Source organism: Neodiprion lecontei, chromosome 6 (assembly GCF_021901455.1).
Source record: "Neodiprion lecontei isolate iyNeoLeco1 chromosome 6, iyNeoLeco1.1, whole genome shotgun sequence".
NCBI classification, from domain to species: Eukaryota; Metazoa; Arthropoda; class Insecta; order Hymenoptera; family Diprionidae; genus Neodiprion; species Neodiprion lecontei.
Window position 1 is genome coordinate 15,664,611 of NC_060265.1, and position 6,197 is coordinate 15,670,807.

Sequence of the window (6,197 nt, forward strand, 5' to 3'; positions counted from 1 at the left end):
TGCTGCCTTAGCTTCTTCAATAACGACAATATAGCCACATGTGGAATTCTGTTGCATACCGCCCACTGAGCAAGAAAAGATTGCAGGTTGTAATCCTCAGACGTAGGTACAGGAGGCTTTTCAACATATACTGACTCATTGTCAGCAGTAGCTAACTCGCTGCTCTCCGATGAGTCAGATGAATACCAAACTTCTGGTTCGTTATATGGCTCTTCAGCCACAATGGATTCATCTGGATGTGTGGCGTTTTCATGATTTTTATCAGAGATATACCAAGATTCTCTTACATTTTCACTGAATATATTCTTCTCAGCGCAGCTTGCAAAATCTGATGTTTCTGACAACACGGAAGCATTATTATCAGAAGAAGATATCAGTCGCATTTCATCCATATTCGCATCATTACGTTGGAAAATGTTTAGGTACTCTAGTGAACTTTCCTCATTGACCTGCCGCCGGAGTTGACGCTCAGATATTTTCCGGACAGGCTTCAAAGTTTTTTCTTTGGGCATGTTTTTAGAGATATTGTATCGACTGGAAACGGAGCACAAAATTCGCGACGATTATGCCAATCTTTTCTCAAATTGTTAGTGTAACGGAACACGTAACCGCTATTCATGAAGTTCAAGTTTTTATTTCAAATTCTGGATCACTATTCACTTTACTGGTAAACGTTATTATATGAAATTTGTTGAAGATTTTGATATTTTTTTTCAAAATTCTCTTCGAGAATTCGGAAAACTTATGTGCCTGAAGTTCTGAAATTTCATGTCAACGTAAACTGTTCTGTGCCTTCTATGCTGTGAGATTCCCGGTTTTTCCGTGGAAAAGTTCCCACAAATGGAACCTCGAATATAGCAACATTAAGGATTGGTTGTTATAATCAAATTCAAATTTGGGGAACTTTTGTTGAACAACTAATCATATTATAATATGAAAGCCTGTTGACATTTTCGATCAAATTCAGAACTTGAAGCACATGAAAAATTTTGAGATCTGAGAATTTTTTATATTATTTGGAAAAAAAAACATACCAAACCACAGCTATATAAATGCTGGAATGAAATTTCAGCAGTAAGTAGGGAGTTTAGAAAAATTTAATATGATAGTAAATTTTTTGTTTGAGAGAAACACGAAATTTGTCTGAGAATTTCAGAACTTAAATTCACCTTGAATTTTTTTTTATACTTTATATTATCATTATTATATTATTGTCACTATTACTATTGATGTTACTGCTGTTTATTGTTATATATTATATTATATATTATATATTATATGTAATTTATAGATCTTTGATGTTATGCGATCAAATTATTAGTTGCACGTAAAGACTGATGTGAAAACGGAATATAGGTTAGGTCGGATCTGCTACAACGGTGTTGCGCACATATTCGGCGCATCCTGTATATATTTAATATTACGAGACAGCAAAGCGCGCAACATGTGATGTGCCTCAACCAAAATACCATTGCGGTCGATAATTTTCAAAGTTTTTCCGGCTTTATAAATGAGATACTCCGACATTATTTTCTCGTAGTAGTCTGATGCAACATAATTCACTACAAAGATATCGTCAGAAGATATCATCAGGATATTCTAAGGATGTCCTATTTGTGTCAAAAAACTAACCAACTCATGAAATCTTGTGAGATATCCCTGGGAGCTCCAGAGGACGTCCAAGACATTCCCGGAATATTCGGGACCTCCTGAGGATATCCGGGATATCTTAAGGACATTTGGGATATGTTTGAGATATCCCGTGGACGTCCTGTGTTATGTGGGAGAAGTTCCGCCGGCCGCCCGGCGCCCGCTCCTCCCGCGATTACTGGTCGAAACTTGTCCAGCAGCGACGCTACGTGGCTACGTTGATACCGACTAGTCCGGGAGTTAACGACAGATTTCATTGCACCATTTCCGCAAGCTTCATTTTTTTTGTATGAGTTATATTTGTAACGTATAATATTAATCTGAACGTCTGCCAGCGCACCCCCGCGACAGGGGGTTACAGGAGGGTTACAATTGCAGCAAAAAATCGTCAAAAAAAATTTATAGCCGCATACGCGAAACTGATTTTACGTACCAGTTGAAACATAAGAAGCTTAGAAATTATCGTCTGCCACCTAAATTCCGCAACAAAATTCGTCTGCCACCCACGCAAGTAAGCGCAAAAAAAATAGTAAAAAAATTTATGCCCGCAAGGATGAAATTGATTGAAATGCTTCTTTTTATATCAGCAAACACAAAAATAATAGTCTGCCACTAATAAGATACCGCGAAGGTCGTCTGCCAAGCGTATATAGTTGCGTTCGGCATGCAGCGCGCGAGCACCGCGGCCGAGACCGCGGCTACGACGCTGCATCTTTATCGGCCTGAAAGACGATCGTTGTTATAAATTGTTCAACGGCTATCATGAAGTTGTTTTTTTTATGTTATACATTTGTTTAATATAATTAATTTAAGGGCGTTGCCTAGCTAGAAAGCGCGGGCTACTCCGCTTCCCGCGTTAACCGTGGCGAGAGAGAGGGTAAAGAAACAAGTGAGACGGAGCAGCCGAGCTGTCGCCGGAGTTGGGCGGGTGACGCGCTATCCTCTTCCACCCCTCACGGGCATTCGGTTTCAAATACTTTTAAACAGCCCAGTGTATCGCGCTCGGCACGACGCAGCGCCTGATGAATAATAGAAAAAAAAGTAGACTCCTTTCAGATTCCACTTGAAAAATTTACTAGTAATACAGAATTTAATAAGGAACCCGAAACTATTTTTTTTATAATTCGAAAACTTGTCATTAATGAGGTAAAAATCGTCAAATATTTGAATTGTTTATAAAAATTGGGATTTTCAATAATGTTCAACATTGCATTTTTTTTATGAAAGGTTATTCGTTCACCTTCCGAATGCACTGTAAATGATGTCTTTACGTCGAATAGAACCGGATATATCCGAGCTCCTTTTGGATCAAAATTGAATGATTGTCTTGTAACTTTCGAAAACAAACATAATTCGGACGAACACCAAAATGCGTGTCGATTCTTTTTACCTTTATTTCGTGTGAAAAAAAGTATGAATAGATTGAAAAAATACGAGGTCATTTTTTGATTGACGTGACGTAGAATTCCTTATACGTATGTTGATATAGATATACATTCTTCATATTTCAACGAAAATTATATTCACCGGCGTCCGTATTTCTACGCAATGCGATCACGTGACTGGTAATAGTCTAATAGCCGGTATTCATAGTCAGGTTCGATTTGCAGGACTGTCTTGAGGCAGCTCAAAGCATAGCTTGATCGGCTGAGAGCTGTTCTTAATACAGTCTCGAAAATAATACGTAACTATTTACGAATACCGGCCAGACGTCGTCACAGGTCATTTTAAATTGAAAATGCAACGAATAGCTGTGAGCAAATTCATGATATAGCAACGAAAATATCATCAATCTCCCAGGTCTCACCACGTGGAGGTCGCTATCAAACAGAGACCCGCCTAACCCGTCCCTACCTCCCAACCATGATCGGGTTTGCACCAAACAAATACAAAATGATAAAAAATAATATAAAATGGTAAAAGTAAAATTGAACTCGTTTAAACTTAATAAACATAATCACGAAATCTGTATGAGAAGGATCTTTTTTTTAAATTTTTAAATGTTCAAGCGAAATCCCACAAAAAGTACTGATATCCCCAAAAAGCACCTCTGTTGCAAAAACCTTTCGCCAAGTATATTAATTTGACAGCCACCCACAAAACAGCCACCTACAAAACTGTCATCAAATCAGATACTGCTGCCAAGTATAATTTATTTAGAAGCTAATGATGATTTTGATATACTATAACGACAAAAAAAAAAATTGAAATTAAAATTGATATTGAAAAAAAAAAATAATTTTTATTGAAAAAAAAAAAATTGGAGATAGTGGTAAAGGCGGGCTTTTTTAAAACAAGCACAAGAAAATACAAGTCGAGCTATATCAATGTTGTAATGGCAATATAAGCATGGGCCCGCCAGGACCACGTACTCCAATTGTTTTTTTTTTATCAAAATTTACGTTTTTTTTTTTTAGAATTTCAATTTTGATTTCAATTTTTTTTTTTTTTTGTCATCATTAGTTATAGTATATCAAAATCATCATTAGTTTCTAAATAAATTATACTTGGCAGTAGTATCTGATTTGATGACAGTTTTGTAGGTGGCTGATTTGTAAGTAATGTGTGCATATATGATTACCCCAGAATTACGTCAAGTTTATTTCTAAAAACAAAACGCGCGTATTTTAGTGGCCTAATACGTACGCGCCGTATTTACTTTCTATGGAAAATTCTGCCAGGTACATTGTAATTTTACCTTGGATACTTAGGTAGTCACAATAAGTGATAAGAATATTCCTTATGATCGACAAAGTGTAAACACTAGACTGGGCCAAAAAAATTGACTATTTTTTTTTTTGAAAAATATATTGAGAATATCATTCAGTATGGCAAAAAAAAAATTTCATGAAATTTTAAGCCCTTAATATTAACTTTAAGAGGTCTATCATCGCTATTTTTGATTTTTAGTAATAATTTGATGTTTTACGTCAGAACTGTCGAAATATTGAAGTGAAAAAATTTATGTTCACTTATCCCTTTATAAAATTAAATTCCCTACAAAAAAGGTCTGATTATAGATTTTTGTCAGACAAGCCGTTTCCGAGTAATTAAGCTTAATAAATTGATATAATTTCTCGAGAATTAATCGAGAATTAATCGAGAATTAATCGAGAATTAATCGAGAATTAATCGAGAATTAATCGAGAAATTATATCAATTTATTAAGCTTAATTACTCGGAAACGGCTTGTCTGACAAAAATCTATAATCAGACCTTTTTTGTTGGGAATTTAATTTTATAAAGGGATAAGTGAACATAAATTTTTTCACTTCAATATTTCGACAGTTCTGACGTAAAACATCAAGTTATTACTAAAAATCAAAAATAGCGATGATAGACCTCTTAAAGTTAATATTAAGGGCTTAAAATTTCATGAAATTTTTTTTTTGCCATACTGAATGATATTCTCAATATATTTTTCAAAAAAAAAAAATAGTCAATTTTTTTGGCCTAGTCTAGTAAACACTCATGCTAATTGCCGAATATCGATTTCGATCATTTAACCTGAACACGTAACAAATTGATGACATATTTTAGCGACTAATGCAAACCGGGCTAGTACCACACGTCACAATGCATTCTAGTTTATATTTTCGTATGTACAAAAAAACTAGAGAATGAATGTATACTGCTATTATGAACAGCACTATCAGCTCTTGAAAGTACCTTCTTAAATTAAAGCCCTGCGATTGTTCGTACTCAAGTGATTGAATTTCGAAGTCAGAGAGGGTGCACCATCAATCATATAAATAATTCGATTTACCTCATTTTTTCCTGAAATTTAGCCAAAATCTTTATGCCGGGTCGTTTCTTCTTCTCCAAAGACACATTCCCTCTCTTCTTAGCCATCGCGGGAATAAATACTGATTCGAAATAATAAAAAACACTGTAGAAAAACACAAGCAAAAATAAAAGCGCGGAACACTACCCACGTGCCGAGCGACGAGGATTCGAAGGAGGGGAATTGTGGTGGGGGGTGTTGAGTCTACTCTCCTCGCCTGTAATTCGCATGGTCGCCGGCCAACGCAGTCGTGGCGCTAGCAGCCGCCCGCCTTTTGCGCGAAAAATTTGCTGTTTTATGCTTCGTGATTTTCCTTCTCATTTCCTCATTTTTGAAGATATTTAGGTTCTTAGGGAGTCATTTTGAAGATAAAGAATAGATCTGTGTCGCCTTTTTCGCCGAATTGCGAAAAAAAATTCACTGTCCGCTGTGTTTCACTTCAAACATAACGTACTTTCAAGTACGTTTTACGCAAATCTGAAAGCGAAATCGAAAATTCGGCAAAAAAGGCGACACAGATCTATCCTTTACCTTCAAAATGACCCCCTAAGAACCTAATTATCTTCAAAAATGAGGAAATGAGAAGGAAAATCGTGAGTCTCTGTTTGCGCGCGCTCTTCGAGGCATAGGCAACGCCCTTAATAAATTCTCGTGGATAGTTACGCTAGATCTCTTCCGTGAAAATGGAGGCTTAAATATAGTGATGAAATTCGCAAAAATGTTATCATATTGCTGGGCAATATGACACACATAAGGAACGACG